This window comes from Bos mutus, chromosome 16 (assembly GCF_027580195.1).
Source record: "Bos mutus isolate GX-2022 chromosome 16, NWIPB_WYAK_1.1, whole genome shotgun sequence".
NCBI lineage: Eukaryota > Metazoa > Chordata > Mammalia > Artiodactyla > Bovidae > Bos > Bos mutus.
The window spans coordinates 20,966,940-20,986,265 of NC_091632.1; positions in this window are offsets into that span (position 1 = coordinate 20,966,940).

Genomic DNA, 19,326 nt, shown 5'->3' on the forward strand with positions numbered 1-19,326 from the left:
TGTATGGCATATGAACATATATCCTAGAACCCCTCAGAATTTTCAGGAGTTCCCTGGACTCAGTCACAATATTTCTACATCAAAATTAGGAAGATTTATACTAAGTGGGATAAAGTTCATAAAAAGCTTCATTTTTGGAACTGCAGATAAAGGACTGCATCCCAGAAATCAAGAAACTTGCTCAAGATCACAGCCTAGGATGTGAGCCCCAAAGACGCATGCCAAAGCCTCTGCTCTAATCACTACACAGTGCTGCCCCCAGCAATGAAATCCTTTCACCAGAATGAATGAAGGGAGTAAGAGGCTTGTATCTGATTCATATAGAGATATGGTGGGTGAGAGCTGCTTTTTGTTATTATAAAAAATAAATTTACATAATTGCTAGAGATCTCTTCAAGAAAATTAGAGATACCAAGGGAATATTTCATGCAAAGATGGGCTCGATAAAGGACAGACATGGTATGGACCTAACAGAAGCAGAAGATATCAAGAAGAGGTGGCAAGAATACACAGAAGATCTGTACAAAAAAGATCTTCACGACCAAGATAATCACGATGGTGTGATCAATGACCTACAGCCAGATATCCTGGAATGTGAAGTCAAGTGGGCCTTAGAAAGCATCACTATGAACAAAGCTAGTGGAGGTGATGGAATTCCAGTGGAGCTATTTCATATCCTGAAAGATGATGCTGTAAAAGTGCTGCACTCAATATGCCAGCAAATTTGGAAAACTCAGCAGTGGCCACAGGACTAGAAAAGGTCAGTTTTCATTTCAATCCCAAAGAAAGGCAAAAGAATGCTCAAACTACCACACAATTGCACTCATCTCACATGCTAGTAAAGTAATGATCATAATTCTCCAAGCCAGGCTTCAGCAATATGAGAACCGTGAACTTCCAGATGTTCAAGCTGGTTTTAGAAAAGGCAGAGGAACCAAAGATCAAATTGCCAACATCCGCTGGATCATGGAAAAAACAAGAGAGTTCCAGAAAAACATCTATTTCTGCTTTATTGACTATGCCAAAGCCTTTGACTGTGTGGATCACCACAAACTGTGGAAAATTCTGAAAGAGATGGGAATACCAGACCACCTGACCTGCCTCTTGAGAAATCTGTATGCAGGTCAGGAAGCAACAGTTAGAACTGGACATGGAACAACAGACTGGTTCCAAATAGGAAAAGGAGTACGTTAAGGCTGTATATTGTCATCCTGCTTATTTAATTTACATGCAGAGTACATCATGTGAAACGCTGGACTGGAAGAAACACAAGCTGGAATCAAGATTGCCGGGAGAAATATCAATAACCTCAGATATACAGATGACACCACCCTTATGGCAGAAAGGGAAGAGGAACTAAAAAGCCTCTTGATGAAAGTGAAAGTGGAGAGTGAAAAAGTTGGCTTAAAGCTCAACGTTCAGAAAACGAAGATCATGGCATCCAGTCCCACCACTTCATGGGAAATAGATGGGAAAACAGTGGAAACAGTGTCAGACTTAATTTTTCTGGGCTCCAAAATCACTGCAGATGGTGACCGCAGCCATGAAATTAAAAGACGCTTACTCCTTGGAAGGAAAGTTATGTCCAACCTAGATAGCATATTAAAAAGCAGAGACATTACTTTGCCAGCAAAGGTCCGTCTAGTCAAGGCTATGGTTTTTCCTGTGGTCATGTATGGATGTGAGAGTTGGACTGTGAAGAAGGCTGAGCGCCAAAGAATTGATGCTCTTGAACTGTGGTGTTGGAGAAGACTCTTGAGAGTCACTTGGACTGCAAAGAGATCCAACCAGTCCATTCTGAAGGAGATCAGCCCTGGGATTTCTTTGGAAGGAATGATGCTAAAGCTGAAACTCCAGTACTTTGGCCACCTCGTGCGAAGAGTTGACTCATTGGAAAAGGCTCTGATGCTGGGAGGGATTGAGGGCAGGAGGAGAAGGGGACAACAGAGGATGAGATGGCTGGATGGCATCACTGACTCGATGGACGTGAGTCTGGGTGAACTCCGGGAGTTGGTGATGGACAGGGAGGCCTGGCGTGCTGCGATTCATGGGGCCGCAAAGAGTTGGACACGACTGAGCGACTGAACTGACTGACTGACTGACATAATTGCTCCAGAAACAAAATTTAAAATATAGTCACATTTGAAACAGTGGTCCTATAAAATAGTAGCCTACAAAAAATAATACCTGCTATTTCTTGAAAATGTATTGGGTAGTTTACATATATTCATCTCATCTAACCCTATAAGAGCCCTAAGAGACAGATTAAGTAACTTACCCAAGGTCACCCTTAAAATAGGAACTGGCAGCAGATCCAGTCTGGGTCTGCTGCAGCCTGCGCCCCTTCTACTACACCACCCTGCTGCCAAAGGACAGCTGGGTGCCACCAACCAGCATTGTATGGTTCGCCCAAGGTCACGGGAGAGAGAGCCCAGAGCACCAATTACCCTGACCTTGCTACTTCAGAAGGCCTTGCAGCGAGTAACTTCTACTTTGGAAAGCTCCACTCAATATCATTTCTTTTTTGCTGCCTACTCTTGCCACTCTGAGCAGAGAACAGTACCCAGCGTTCACTAGAAGATGCAAGGGAATTGATTGGAAAGAAAATGTTATCTTACTCCAGTCCTGTCCATAGCAGTGTACCATTCTATATTTAGATAAGTGCTCTGTGCAGGCAGCCAAAGAGGCAATAAAAACAAGCTAAAAGGGTACTAGGCTCATGCCAGGAAACACTAAGAACTTGCAAGGTCTTATTCTTTGCCCAAAGATGATTATTTTTTTAAAAAAAACAAGAGACAATAAAAACAAGCAACCTCTGCAAGCACACAGTGCTTTACAGGCTGGAACGCCTCATAGCCCCAGGGCAGCTGAGGACTCGGGAGGGCAAGCAGGGTCTTCGTCTCTCTTTGCAGAACTGAGTCCCTAAGGAGGAACCTCAGCAGGTCTCAGCCTGAACTACTTGTGAAGTCAGGGAAAAATTCAATAGGGAAGTCACGGGCTGGATGGAGGGGTCGCTCAGGGCCCTGGGTATCAGCTGCAACTCCACAGACCAAACCTGAACTCTGGTATTTTAAAAAGGGGAAGAAGAGTATGAAAGATGACCAAAGTTCATTCATTCGTGGGTCTGAGGGCTTGAAGGGTAACCAAAGTCCATGCTTCCCAGCCCCCTTGAGAGCCCCTTCTCTCAGAGAACCCCTTGCCCCAGAAGGTTGTAATTCCTTCATTATTTATGCACGCATGCCAAATTGCTTCAGTCGTGTCTCTTTACAATGTCACGGACTGTGTAGCCCACCAGGCTCCTCTGTCCGTGGCAATCTCCAGGCAAGAATACTGGCGTGGTCTGCCATACTCTTCTCCAAGGAATCTTCCCAATCCATGGATCGAACCCACATCTCTCATGTCTCCTGCATTGGAAGGTGGGTTCTTTATCACTAGCATCATGTGAGAAGGCCCCATTATTTATAGCCACAGGTAATCCCATGATTAACTGTGTCTACTACAGTTATTTATATATGCTTTATCCTTTTTAATAAACTGTTTATTAACAGTTTATTATCCTTTTTAATAAACTGCACACTCTTTGAGGGTAAATAACAGTCCCTAGTTATTTTGTAGCCTCTATAGAAGCTAGCATGGTGGAGAGGTCTGACAGAATGTGGTCCACTGGAGAAGGGAATGGCAAACCACTTCAGTGTTCTTGCCTTGAGAACCCCACGAACAGTATAAAAAGGCAAAAAGATAGGACACTGAAAGAGGAACTCCCCAGGTCGGTAGGTGCCCAGTATGCTACTGGAGATCAGTGGAGAAATAACTCCAGAAAGAATGAAGAGATGGAGCCAAAGCAAAAAGAATACCCAGCTGTGGACGTGACTGGTGATAGAAGCAAGGTCCAATGCTGTAAAGAGCAATATTGCATAGGAACCTGGAATGTCAGGTCCATGAATCAAGGCAAATTGGAAATGGTCAGACAGGAGATGGCAAGAGTGAATGTTGACACTCTAAGAATCAGTGGACTAAGATGGACTGGAATGGGTGAATTTAACTCAGATGACCATTATATATACTACTGTGGGCAGGAATCCCTTAGAAGAAATGGAGTAGCCATCATGGTCAACAAAAGAGTCCGAAATGCAGTACTTGGATGCAATCTCAAAAATGATAGAATGATCTCTGTTCGTTTCCAAGGCAAACCATTCAATATCATGGTAATCCAAGTCTATGCCCCGACCAGTAACACTGGAGAAGCTGAAGTTGCACAGTTCTATGAAGACCTATAAGACCTTCTAGAACTAACATCCAAAAAAGATGTCCTTTTCATTATAGGGGACTGGAATGCAAAAGTAGGAAGTCAAGAAACACCTGAAGTAACAGGCAAATTTGGCCTTGGAGTACAGAATGAAGCAGGGCAAAGGCTAATAGAGTTCTGCCAAGAAAAGGCACTGGTCATAGCAAACACCCTCTTCCAACAACACAAGAGAAGACTCTACACATTGACATCACCAGATGGTCAACACCGAAATCAGATTGATTATATTCTTTGTAGCCAAAGATGGAGAAGCTCTATACAGTTAGCAAAAACAAGACCAGGAGCTGACTGTGGCTCAGATCATGACGTCCTTATTGCCAAATTCAGACTTAAATTGAAGAAAGTAGGGAAAACCACTAGACCATTCAGGTATGACCTAAATCAAATCCCTTATGAGTATACAGTGGAAGTGAGAAATAGATTTAAGGGCCTAGATCTGATAGACAGAGTGCCTGATGAACTATGAATGGAGGTATGTGACATGGTACAGGAGATAGGAATCATGACCATCCCCAAGAAAAAGAAATGCCAAAAACCAAAATGGCTGTCCGAGGAGGCCTTACAAATAGCTGTGAAAAGAAGGGAAGCGAAAAGCAAAAGAGAAAAGGAAAGATATACCCATCTGAACGCAGAGTTCTAAAGAATAGCAAGGAGAGATAAGAAAGCCTTCCTTGGTGATAAATGCAAAGAAATAGAGGAAAACAATAGAATGGGAAAGACTAGAGATCTCTTCAAGAAAATTAGAGATACCAAGGGAACATTTCAGGCAAAGATAGGCTCAATAAAGTACAGAAATGGTAGGGACCTAACAGAAGCAGAAGGTATTAAGAAGAGGTGGCAAGAATACACAGAAGAACTGTACAAAAAAGATTTTCAACCTAGATAATCACGATGGTGAGATCACTTACTTAGAGCCAGACATCCTGAAATGTGAAGTCAAGTGGGCCTTAGGAAGCATCACTACGAACAAAGCTAGTGGAGGTGATGGAATTCCAGTGGAGCTATTTCAAATCCTAAAAGATGACGCTGTGAAAGTGCTGCACTCAATATGCCAGCAAATTTGGAAAACTCAGCAGTGGCCACAGGACTAGAAAAGGTCAGTTTTCATTCCAATCCCAAAGAAAGGCAATGCCAAAGAATGCTCAAACTACTGCACAACTGCACTCATCTCACAGGCTAATAAAGTAATGCTTAAAATTCTCTAAGCCAGGCTTCAGCAATATGTGAACCATGAACTTCCAGATGTTCAAGCTGGTTTTAGAAAAGGCAGAGGAACCACAGATCAAATTGCCAACATCCGCTGGATCATAGAATAAGCAAAAGAGTTCCAGAAAAACATCTATTTCTGCTTTATTGACTATGCCAGAGCCTTTGACTGTGTGGATCACAATAAACTGTGGAAAATTCTGAAAGATATGGGAATACCAGACAACCTGACCTGCCTCTTAAGAAACCTATAAGCAGGTCAGGAAGCAACAGTTAGAACTGGACATGGAACAACAGACTGGTTCCAAATAAGAAAAGGAGTACTTCAAGGCTATATATTGTCACCCTGCTTATTTAACTTCTATGCAGAGTACATCATGTGAAACGCTGGACTGGAAGAAACACAAGCTGGAATCAAGATTGCCGGGAGAAATATCAATAACCTCAGATATACAGATGACACCACCCTTATGGGAGAAAGTGAAGAAGAACCAAAGAGCCTCTTGATGAAAGTGAAAGAGGAGAGTGAAAAAGTTGGCTTAAATCTCAACATTCAGAAAACTAAGATCATGGCATCTGGTCCCATCACTTCATAGAAAATATATGGGGAAACAGTGGAAACTGTCAGACTTTATTTTTCTGGGCTCCAAAATCACTGCAGATGGTGATTGCAGCCATGAAATTAAAAGATACTTACCCCTTGGAAGGAAAGTTATGACCAATCTAGACAGCATATTAAAAACAGAGACATTACTTTGCCAGCAAAGGTCAGTCTAGTCAAGGCTATGGTTTTTCCAGTAGTCATAGATGGATGTGAGAGTTGGACTATAAAGAAAGCTGAGCACCGAAGAATTGATGCTTTTGAACTGTGGTGTTGGAGAAGACTCTTGAGAGTCCCTTGGACTGCAAGGAGATCCAACAAGTCCATCCTAAAGGAGATCAGTCCTAGGTGTTCATTGGAAGGATGGATGCTGAAGCTGAAACTCCAATACTTTGGCCACCTGATGCAAAGATCTGACTCATTGGAAAAGACCCTGATGCTGGGAAAGATTGAGGGCAGGAGGAGAAGGGGACGACAGAGGATGAGATGGTTGGATGGCATCATTGACTCGATGGACATGGGTTTGGGTGGACTCCAGGAGTTGGTGATGGACAGGGAGGCCAACACTAACCAGCAAAGAGTCAGACAGGACTGAGCAACTGAACTGAACTGAACTGATAGAAGCTAGCAGGGCATCTATTAAATTGAGGTTTTTTAATGCATCTCTTGCTCAAAGTCTTTTTCCAGTTGTATCTTCTACTAATTGGAGCCAAAGAGTAGCTTTCTCTCTTCCAGTCCTATTAAGCAACAAATTTCTGGACTCCATCTGCTCCCTTTCATTTCTGCTCTCATACACAAACCAGTTCTTATCTGAGGTCTCTGTCTTGTTATACCTTGTTAAATGCAGTAAGTGATAAGCATCCTCTCCCTTGGAGACAAAGGCTTATCAGGCACTTGGCCTGCCTTTTAAATTATTAGTAGCAACAGATTTACCAAATGCTTTGCCATCACCTCCACTGGTCTCCAGCTTCCCAGACTTCCACACCAGTGCCTGTGCCACCCACCCTCCAACTGCTGAGCTGATGCAACGTATTTTAGGTTTTTCTTACATTCAGCCTCACTTCAAAGTGCCCATTCCTAAATTCACAAGAGTAATTAACACATGCTGCCATAATATATAATCCCCAGAGTCTCATGGACCCAGTAAAAATTAAGCTTGTTTCTTCCTTATATAATCCAATACAGATGTTGCTGAGTGAGAGACGGCTTTGCTCCAGGTAGTGATTTAAGGACTTGTGGCTCCATCTAGCTTGTGGTCCCACCATCTCCTAGAGTCCCTTTGTCTTCTGCCTCCAGCTAGCGGAAAGGGGAAAAAGAGATGGAGAAGAGATACCCTCTTCTAAAATCCATGTCCCAGGAGTGACACACAGCACTCAAATTTCATTGTTTCCAGGCCATGTGTCCACACCCAGATGTAAGAACAGCCTGGTGTTTCTGCCACCAGTGTCTAAAAATTGCTAGAATATTTTATGCATCTTCATTTGGCAAATCATGTACTTTATTTCATACCATCTACCTAATCTATCAATCAATTTATTGATCTAAAGAACAGTTAAAATGTAGGAATTATCGCCATTTTAGAATTGAAAAAAACACACAAATATGTATGAAGTGAAGTAAGTCACTCAGCCGTGTCCGACTCTTTGCGACCCCGTGGACTGTAGCCCACCAGGTTCCTCCGTCCATGGGATTCTCCAGGCAAGAATACTGGAGTGGGTTGCCATTTCCTTCTCCAGGGGATCTTCCTGACCCAGGGATCGAACTTAGGTCTCCTGCATTGCAGGCAGACGCTTTAGCCTCTGAGCCACTCAGTGACTACATATATGTAAATATACATATATGTATATGTATGTATACACATACTGGGACTCAGATGTTAAATAACTTTAACCTAAGTGGCAGGTCAAGATTTGAACTCAGGTTTGTATGACACTCAAGCCGCTTTCTCCTCCTTTGTACCATCGAGCAAGAAATAACCTGCTTTTGGACTGGTGGGTGGGAAAGATTAGGGACAATGACTCAAGCTATATTCTTGAAAAATAAGTATCTGACAAGTCAGAGACGTATTCAGGCTGGAGAATGACGTTCCTGCTTGTAGCAATGATTCGTACAAAGGCATTGAGGCCTGAATGAGCATAGGATACCTAAGAAAGACTTATTTTATAAATAATTATGATGTTTAGATAGTATTTATCCAAGAGTTTTAGGATTACCAAAATCAAGTCCTAAACCTCAGCTGTCTTTCTCCAAAACATCCCTGAAGGAGCTGTGTACCTACAGAACAATGGTAAAAGAAAGCAAAGTTAAGGGTTCCAGTCTCAGCTAAATCTAGGCTCTTACCCCAGTGCAGGGCCTCTGTAAGCTGGGCCGGGGCACCTGTGTGACTCTGAAGGCTTAGAAAGGGAACAGTTTTTCTCCCCAAAAGTCCAAAGTCAACTTCAAGATTTCACCACACCTCACCTGCCATAACAGCTTCCCAGGTGGTGCTAGTGGTAAAGAACCCACCTGCCAATGCAGGAGATGCAAGACATGTGGGTTTGACCCCTAGGTCGGGAAGATCCTCTGGAGGAGAAAAATGGCAACTCACTCCAGTATTCTTGCCTGGAAAATTCCATGGACAGCAGGCTACAGTACATGGGGTCATAAAGAGTCAGACGTGACTGAAGCAACTGAACATGCACGCACGCACCTGCCATAAATAGAGACAAAAACCCAAACAGATGAAGCTTCACGATGCAGAATGTGAGCAGAAGGCTAGCTGGATGTGTCCTAAGCTGGAAGGGCCTGAGTTTCCCCTCCTTCAGGCCACAAGGAAGCAGAAAGGAGAGCTAGATTTAACAACTGCTTCTGCAGCACAGGTGAAGAGGTACAGGAGAGCACCAGAGATGCAATCTTTATTCAAGACCTTAGCTTTAAATCAACTGTATGGAGGTGTAATTTACATAAAATAATATATACCTAATTTGAAGTGTAAGTGTGGTGAGTTTTGAAATTATAATCATACACGTAACCACTGCAAATATCAAGATATAATCCATCCCTCCTGAAAATTCCTTCATGCTCTTTTGTATTCCATGCCCCCTCTCAGAAGCACCAGGCTTCCCTGGTGGCTCAGACGGTAAAGAATCCACCTGCAATACGGGAGACCTGGGTTTGATCCCTGGGTTGGGAAGATCCCCTGGAGAAGGGAACGGCTACCCACTCCAGTATTATGGCCTGGAGAATTCAACAGACAGAGGAGCCTGGCAGTCTACAGTTCATGGAGTTGCAAAGAGTCGGACATGACTGAGCGACTTTCACTTTCACTTTTCACTACCAGAAGCCCCAAGCAACCAGTGGTCGGTTTTCTGTCCCTTATACGTTAGATTTGCCTCTTCTAGAGTTTCATAGGAATTGAATCATATAGTATGAACTCTTTGACTTCTCTTGTTTAACAGAATGTTTTAGGAATCATGAAAGTGTTAGTTGCTCCGTCATATCTGACTCTTTTGTGATCCCATGAACTGTAACCCACCAGGCTCTTCTGTCCATGGAATTCTCCAGGAAAGAATACTGGAGTGGGTTGCCATGCCCTCCTCCAGGCGACCTTCCTGACACAAGGATTGAGTCTGGGTCTCCTGAATTGGCAGACAAAATCTGTACCATTTGAGCCACCAGGGAAGCCTACATGTATGTATGTATACCAGCAGTTTGTTCCTTTTTGCTGCTGAGTATCCAGTTACTTACTGATGGACATTTAAACTGTTTCCAGTTTTGGCTATTATGAATAAAGCTGCTATGAACATTTATATGCAATTCTTCATGTGGACCTTGTCCATAATCCTTTTATGAATAGTCCAGGATCTTTTAATGCACCTACTGGCAAACATGGTCCCGTGTCCTAGAATCTGTAGCAACTCTGCCCTGTAGGATAAGAAAGAAAGAAGGGGAATGCGGAATATGATGAGAGAAACTGTGCTTCTCTTCTATAAATCTAAGACATATGGCTCCATAATATCCACGGGTAATGTACATTACACTCATTTTATCCCATGTATTTCTCTATTTTCCCTCATTAGTTTTCTTCCTGTTTTTTCTCTTATCTCATTCCTCATTCAATTTAAACTTATATATATTTACAGCCTTGAGCACTGGAAAGAGTGTTTTTTCATCATGAGAATTTCTACCTTCATGAAATGACTTTGATGTTTTATTCTACTGCTAATACAGGGTCTACTTTAAATAATCTGTGAGGTTATTAGAAGAGTCGTCACCAAGATGTGGCCAAGTGCATCTTGGCTATTTCTCTCCCACCTCAATTGTGAGGCTCGAATCTGCCAGAGGAATATGCTGTTTTCTGTGTGGTCTGTTGTTTTAGGTCCCTGAAAGCCTGAAGGGTTTCAGTACCTCACACAGTTCTGTTCAGTTTCCAGAAATAAGATTCATAAATATATAGGGTCTGACCCATTATACTTTCTTTTAGAAAATAAAAACAAAAAAGCAAACACATAAAAGCAACCCACACAAAGCTAGTGGTCACAATAGGAAACATAAATAGAAAAACACAATTAAGCATGATATAGAAGGACATAAATAAGGCATTCAGACTAATGACAACTGCTGGCAGACTAGGGGTTGGTTAAAGCCTGCAGACATGTTTTATTTGGTTTTTGGTTTTTAAATATAATTTACCCAACATTTAAAAGTGTCAAAACCACACCAAAAAATTCACACACACAAAAAAATAAGAATATCTGGCAACCAGGCCCATGTTGCCACCTCACAAAAAAGTCCGGGAGCTGAGAGGCAACCGCTTCCTTTGGCCAAATGTATCACTCTCGCACTGGCTTGGCTCCTCTCATTGCCTACCTTGTAAGTATTTTGTGTTTCAACCCTGGCATCAAGGCATTCATCTAGTGATGGAAAGAAGTGGCTGGACACACTGCACTGTCAGGATCAGAGGTGGAGACGATGTCCGAGATAAACAACCACGCTCCAGACAGGGATTGTTAACTTGATATCTTATCCAACACTTTCCTTCTCCTCCTCCCCCTCAAAGAGACAGTACAATATTCAGGCTGAGGGGTTCCTGCCCCTCTACAATGCTCACTCAGCGTGGCTCCTGTGGCATCTCTCTTGTTCTCAAGTGACCGGGTCATTGGGCCAGGAAACAGGCACCCCTAGGCCTGTTTCTGAAGGGGCTCTCTGCTCCTTCCTCTTCAGCTTATTATGCTTCCAGAGTAAGCAACCGAGAAGACTGGAACTTTCCACAGTGTTTCCCGGTGGTGGTATATGGATGAAGCTCTGTGACGATTCTACTTGCTGTTAGTTTTCTCTGCTAAGCTCCAGATCCACCCATCCAACTGTCCACAGCTCTCTCCACCTCTGTCTCCACAATTACCTCAATCAAAGCTTTTCCAAATCTACATCTGTAATCTTCCCTTACCATCCTCCTGGGATAAAATATGTCCTGTGTCCAGTTTTTCCTTTTTATATCCTTTCAATCAGCTAAACCAGAAACCTTGGATTCATTCTAGCTTCTCTCTCTCCTGACCTCATCTCTTCTGACTATTTTCTACATCCAAGCAATTAATGAAAAGAACAAACCACCTCCTCACCGTGTGTAAGATGAAGTTGCTCAATGGCTGTTTCCAAGATGGCTGCTCTTTGTACATCCCCACCCAACCCATCCTTGCCTCACCTACACCCTACTCACCTGACTGAGCTTCCCTCTACATCACAGAGCCTAATCAGTAAATGCCTGAGTACTTGCCCCTGGCCCCAGCTGTTCAAATCTTTAGATCAGAGCTATCGCCACCCTGATAGTTTATCAAAGGAGTAGTCAGGAGGACACCCCTCTTCTGGTGTCCCTGACAATGATGAAACAAACTCAGCTCCCCTTTAACTGGTAATCTCCCCTCCCCCACCATCAGTGAAGACTGCTGTCATGTTCTGCCTACCCTGTGCTGTGGAGCTGGGGGAGGAGGCTGCTCCAGGACCTGGCTTCAGATATATAAGCTCCCCCATCCATTACACCACTGATGTCTCTGTCATTGACTCTGGGTTGTCTCTTTGGTCATAAGGCTGGGCAAGCATCAGGTTTGCAGGCCTGCACAGTCCAGGCCTGTGTGGCACACCCCAACGTTATCTTTTTCACATTCCTTCTTCTTCTATATCATTTGTGTAACCAACCTAGTTCAATCTCTTACACAAAATATTCCAAATGTCTATCTAAGTGCAATCTTACCCACCCCATCCCTCTAGGTTCTAACCACTGGCAGTCAGAGTGATTTCTTAAATAAAGTTTTCTTCTGATACACGCAGTGGAAATTTTGGAACAATCTAAATAAAAAGAAGGGAATTTAAATCACCTGAAATGGGATTTATTTTCACTGAGGAATGGGATAGTATTTTCACTGAGGAAAATACCACTGATATTTTTAATACCCATTTTACATAATAATATTATTTTGCATAGGCAGCTTTTCATCTTTTTCTCATGCAGTGATCTTGCCTCTCAGTTCCTTGACCTCCTCATATCAACTACAGACTCCATGTTCAGGTTCTAGACCAAACCTTTGCTACTCAAAGTGTGGTCTGTGGACCAGCTGCATCAGCACTGCTTGAAACCTTGTTGAAATACAGAATCTAAGATCCCATTATGTTCTCAAGACATTTGTACTTGCAGCTTCCTTTGTTCACAAGGCTAATCCTTGTACGACTAATCCTTGCAAGACTCATTCCCTCACTGTCTTCTGGTCTCAGCTCCAATGTTATCTGCAGAGAAAAGCATTCCTGACCTCTTTTACTAGAGGTATATTCCTGTGGCACTCTATCCTCACACCCTGCTTTACTTTCTTCAGAACATTTATCACCACTCAACATTATATGTATTCATTTGCTTACTTCCTTTCACAAATATTTAGGCAACACCCACTATGTGTCAGGCACTGTTCTAAGCTCTGGGGACACAAAGAAAAACAAAATAAAGTCCCTACGTCCCCCACACTAATGTAAGCAGGCTCTGCAAATACAATTTGTTAGTCATTATATCATGTTTCTTTACTTATTCATTTTTTCAAGAAGAGGCCCAATCCCTACCATCAACAGAAGGCTGCATGCCAGGTCCCATGACTTAAACCCACCCTGAACATTCCAGCTTCTATTTAGAGGGAATTTTTCAATGTGCTTTTATGCTGTGCTGAGCTAAGTTTAACCGGGTTGTTTTCAATCCCAGTGAATTATCCCAGTACAGCTTCTCTGCAGTGGAAATTTCCCTTACTTGATGTGAACTGCCAACTACATAGCTGGTAGCTGTCTCATTCCTGTGCAATTTATCTGAGTTCAAAGGGTTCCCCCAAATGGGACCAAAACATTTTATCAGAATCATCATCATCACCAACAGCAGTAGCAGCAGCAACAGCAGCCGCAGGGTTAGGCCTGATAAAATTGTCAAGGGGCCAAGTTTATCTTTAGTGTCCTCCTGTGTCCTCTTCCTACCTGAGTGTGCATCTAGGGCCCACTTGGAGGCCTGGCTCTCAGCTGATTATAATGTATTCCCTCTCGAGGTGGCAACTTGCTCATCAATGAAAAGGGCTTAGAGACTGCAAAAGAAGGAGACACGGATAGCTTATCATGTGCCAGGCTTTGCCTTTCCCCACACAATCATTTCATCTTGCAAGGAAAATACAACCTAGAAGAACATTCCAGCTTCTATTTAGAGGGAATTTTTCAATGTGCTTTTATGCTGTGCTGAGCTAAGTTTATATTTTGTCCATCATTTTACATATTTTGTAAACATATTTTGTCCATCATTTGACAGATGTGAAACTGAGGCTCCAAGAGATTACCTGCCTCTCTCATGTCACTCTGGATGGTCTGAAGTCAAAACTCTGTCTTTCAGGCCTCCTGAGCTTCAAAAATTCAAGAGTACATGAGCGCATTTCAAACGGTTGATTATCAAAACTCACGATTGGAAGAATTTTTTTTTTTAATATGACGATGAACATGGGAAGAGAGAAATGAAAGTGCTGATGAGAAGGAAGATCTATACAGCAAGATCTTTTTTCCTGCACCACACAGCTTGTGGGATCTTAGTTCCCTGACCAGGGATCAAACCTGTGCCCCCTGTAGTGGAAGCTCAGAGTCCTAACCACTGGACTGCCAAGGGAAGTCCCAGCAAGATCTCTCAGTTACAGATGGACCAACATTTAAGACAGAATGGAGCTCAGATTGTCTGCACCAACTCCTTCACTTTATAGAAGTGGAACAGTAATTACCAACGTGGGTGAATTATATTCATTTAAACCTAAAGGATTGGGGTGAGAACCTATAGTCCAGGAAAGGTACTCACTCCTATGTGATTACATTTACAGCAACCGAGTTTTCTAATGCTCTCACACGAGATGGAAGAAGAGGTGAACAATTTTTCTCCCATTTGTAAAACCACACTGTCCCATCTGCAATCATCAACAGAAGTATCATCACCATAATTTAATAATTTTGAGTAGGGAATTGCCATTTCTAAGTAGAGTTTCCAAATTTAGCAATATTTACATGTCTACACCCCCCAAAAAAACTGTTGGATAAATTAAAATGTACAAGTTTAGCATAGAAAAGAATATGTAATAAAATATTTGTGGATAAATTTTGTTTAGAAACCTCTGTCTTGATTCCTTAAAACCACTGAGGCAAAGATCAAAATATAATGGATGTTATAGCATTAGCACATTTAGAAGAGCGGGTGGCATCTTTCATGTGGCCCAAGGAACACAGGGCTCCCCTTTCTACACAGGGCTGACAGGGTAGAGAGGCAGCTTTGTCCCTTAGAATGGCAGGGACAGGACTGAGTAAGGAGTAGTCCATTTATGAACGTTTGAAGGTAATCAAATAAAGCATTTATTGAGCTCTTACTCTGTGTCAAGTACTGTTTTACCAATAGGTAGGGTAGAGTCTGATTGGTAAGATATGATATATACCAAGAAATCAAATAGTTCTTGTGAGCATAAATATGCATGTTAATGATAATTAACACTTTCTGTTTGCATTTGTAGCAGAATAATATTTTGATGTATTAACTGAAATGTTTTCCCTTCTCTGTAGTTTCCGTTACCTGTGAACCTTTCCCCACACAGGCTTTCTTGGCGCACTGCCTCGGGGATAGGATTATACTACAAAACAAAAGAGGCAACTTCTTGCCTTTTGAGTTTTCAAAACCTGAAATCTTGGCAAAAACAATATATTTGGAAGAAAAATAGATAGTATTTTCCTATGCCTAAAGTAAGATAAAACTAGAGGAAGCACAACTGGTGATGGGGAGAGGCGAGAGCAAAAGCAGAAGAGGCAGACGCTTGAATGGGTCACCGAGCAGAAGCTCCTGCTGCGTGCCCCGCCCTGACCTCGTCGGGCTGCATTCCTGCTGCAGAGGAGAGACAACAGGCAACCCAGCCGGAGTCCTCTCTCCACGATGAGAATCTGTGGACAGCAGGGCCGCGTCCCCCCGACCCTCCGCCAACCACCTGCTGCTGCCTCCAGGCTCAGGTGAAACCTCACAGACCCCAGACCCTTATGGTCATTCACCCAGCATTTTATTTATTATCTTTTTTCAAAAGATTTTATTGAAGTATAGTTGATTTACAATGTGTTCATTTCTACTGTACAGCAACATGATTCTGTTCTACATACACATGCTGTTCCATTATGGCTTATCATGGGATATTGGATATAGTTCCTTGTGCTATACAGCACGGCCTTGTCATTTATCCATGCTCTATAGTTTGCATCTGCTAATCTCAAACTCCAGATCCATTCCCCACCCCCCACCTCTCCCTTGGCAACCACAAATCTGAAGAACTTTTGTATTCTAATTGTCCAGAATTTTACTGAGACAGCAGAGAAGAAAGTCCAGCAGGAAAGTGTATCTAGATGGAGGGGACCCAACATGGCCTGCACTTGTCCCCACATGCTGGGGAGTCCAGGGTCAGAGCCACATATTTTTCCAAGTGCCCAAGAGTTCTGAGAGAGTACTGAGAGAGCTCGTGTCCGGGGGTTAGGTGGACACAGCGCTGACAGGTGGAACAGGGGTGCTGCAAGGCGATGCTCAGCTCAGCCAATCCAGCGGGGACTGATGGGACTCCCCGAGGACTGGTGTCTATCCCCAGCTTTCTCTCCCTAGCCCAAGCTAATACTACCCTCGGAAAGCTTCCTAGACCTACGTGAATACCCCAGGTTTGTGATCCCACTAGATAATGACCCACCCCCCAAAAGAAAGCCCTGTTTCCTCACAAACCCACCCCTACCCAGGCATCCATATTTAACCAGCATCCTTCAGAAATACTCTTGCAGGGTTCAACTCATTCCCCTAAACTACAGGCACAAATACTTCCCCTCACCCCCGCACCATTAGGAAGTAAAGACCAGACAACATAGTCTGTGTAATAGCCCACAATACACCAGACGAGGGAGAAGAGTAAGGTCTACAGTGATCCTGGGTTTCTGTTCCATAAAAGATCTCCCTTCTGAGCTCAGATGTTAAATCCAGAACCTGAGTACAAAAGTAGGGGAAAATTTGTCTTCCAAACTCTCCTCTCTCCCAAAGCCTGTAGATCAGCCCTTTTCCCACCTCTGTGTCCCTCTTGTAAAGTCCTCTCACTATCTCTCCATTGCAACCTGAAACAGTCACATGCAAGGAAAGGGACTCAGAATAGTTTGAGGTTCAACTTCTTTTCCTTCTCCACTCTTGACAGCTAACGAGTTGTTAGATTTGTCTCCTTGCTACCTCTCCTCCCCTTTTCATTACCTGGGAGTGCTCTTCTCTGATTATCCCCTGTCCTCAGTACAGGAACACAGTGGACATGCCCTTCCCCTCCTTCTTGAGGTTGATCATGGTCAACCACGTGACTTGCTTTGGCCAATAAAACGTAGGCAGGGATGACACATGTTTACTCCTGGAAGTTTCGTTTTTGCTTTTTAATTTTTATTTATTTTTGGCTGCACCGTCTTCCTTGTTGCACTCGGGGTTTCTCCAGTTGTGGGGAGCAGGGCCTACTCTAGTTGTGGTTCACTGGCTTCTCACCTGCTGTGGCTTCTCTTGTTGGGGAGCACAGTCTCTAGGGCACATGGGCTAAATAGTTCCTTGGCATGTGGAATCTTCCCAGACCAGGGATTGAACCTGCGTCCCTTGCATTGGAAACAGGATTCTTAACCACTGGACCATCAGGGAAGTTCTCCTGGGAGTATTCATTGCAATACATGACACTATAGTACTTCCTTCTTCCTGTCATTGAAACCAACATTTCAGCTGTGGGAGGCTCTGTGGACCAGATTCCCAGAGTAAGGATGCCACATCTACATACAGGAGATTAGTAATGTGAGCAAGAAATAAACATTGATTTAACTAATTCACTGGTTGTAACTGAACCTGTTAGAAATGGTTATTAAGAGCACATGACCCCTAGTTGACCCACAAGCTGGACCAGAGCAATTGAAGAATTGCTCCTGACCCTTTCCCTGTCCTTCGAAGGTATGCTCTGCCCATCGTTCCCACAGTGCGAGCAATTTGAAGGATGCAGCCTTGAGATAGTAATGTGTTGTTGAGACCATCTGGACTGAATACATGGCTGAATCCAGTTAAGGACTGGAATATAAACTTTTAACATTCTGGAGGGTGGGTGCAGAGATCTGCCTGTCTTATAGCTGCCCAAGATCAGCCTTATATGTAAGTTTCCTTGCTTATTAAAACTGCCACATACCCATCTAGGTGGCTTGTTTCTTCAGTCTCTGCTTGCCCTTGCTACAAGAGCTAGCTTCATATTTCACCTGGGAAATTTCCAAGGTTGTGAACGAGCAGCATCAGAATCTTGTCCATCCTGACATACCTGGGCTACTGTTGTAGCCCATCACTTCTCATCCGAGTTCTAACACGAGCTACTCAAAGTGTGGTCCATAAACAGAAGTCAATTCACAAAACAGCTCTGGTCTGCAATAAGTATTAGTCGCTCAGTCGTGTCCAACTCATTGTGACCCAATGGACTGTAGCCCGCCTGGCTCCTCTGGCCATGCGGATTCTCCAGACAAGAATACTGGAGTGGGTAGCCTACTCCTGCACCAGGGTATCTTCCCAACCCAGAAATCAAACCAGGGTCTCCTGCATTGCAGGCAGATTCTTTGCCAGCTGAACTACCAGGACCTCTAACACATGCTACTCAAAGTGTGTTCCAAATACAGAAATCTATCCACAAAATATCTCTGGTCTGTAATAAGGTAAGTATAGAAATTAAACATTTAGAAATTCATACGAAAGTTCAATTGATTAACTTTATCTGTTGATTCTAATAATAAAATAATTGGGCTTATAGTTCCCCAGAATCTTAGCATTGGGCCTTGCCTCTTGATGAAAGTGAAAGTGGAGAGTGAAAAAGTTGGCTTAAAGCTCAACATTCAGAAAATGAAGATCATGGCATCCGGTACCACCACTTCATGGGAAATAGACGGGGAAACAGTGGAAACAGTGACAGACTTTATTTTTCTGGGCTCCAAAATCACTGCAGATGGTGACTGCAGCCATGAAATTAAAAGACGCTTACTCCTTGGAAGGAAAGTTATGACCAACCTAGCCAGCATATTCAAAAGCAGAGACATTACTTTGCCAAAAAAGGTCCGTCTAGTCAAGGCTATGTTTTTCCTGTGGTCATGTATGGATGTGAGAGTTGGACTGTGAAGAAGGCTGAGTGCCGAAGAATTGATGCTTTGAACTGTGGTGTTGGAGAAGACTCTTGAGAGTCCCTTGGACTGCAAGGAGATCCAACCAGTCCATTCTGAAGATCAGCCCTGGGATTTCTTTGGAAGGAATGATGCTAAAGCTGAAACTCCAGTACTTTGGCCACCTCATGCGAAGAGTTGACTCATTGGAAAAGACTCTGATGCTGGGAGAGATTGGGGGCAGGAGGAGAAGGGGACGACAGAGGATGAGATGGCTGGATGGCATCACTGACTCGATGGACGTGAGTCTGAGTGAACTCCGGGAGTTGGTGATGGACAGGGAGGCCTGGCGTGCTGCGATTCATGGGGTCGCAAAGAGTGGGACATGACTGAGCGACTGATCTGATCTGATCTGATGGGGTCCTGCAAAAAGGCTTGTCAAATTGGATCAAAGCTTCATGATCAAGAATAGAATTATGGTAGCATTTCAAGCAGTAGCAAGCATATCTGGGGGATATCTAGGGTGCCAGACCCT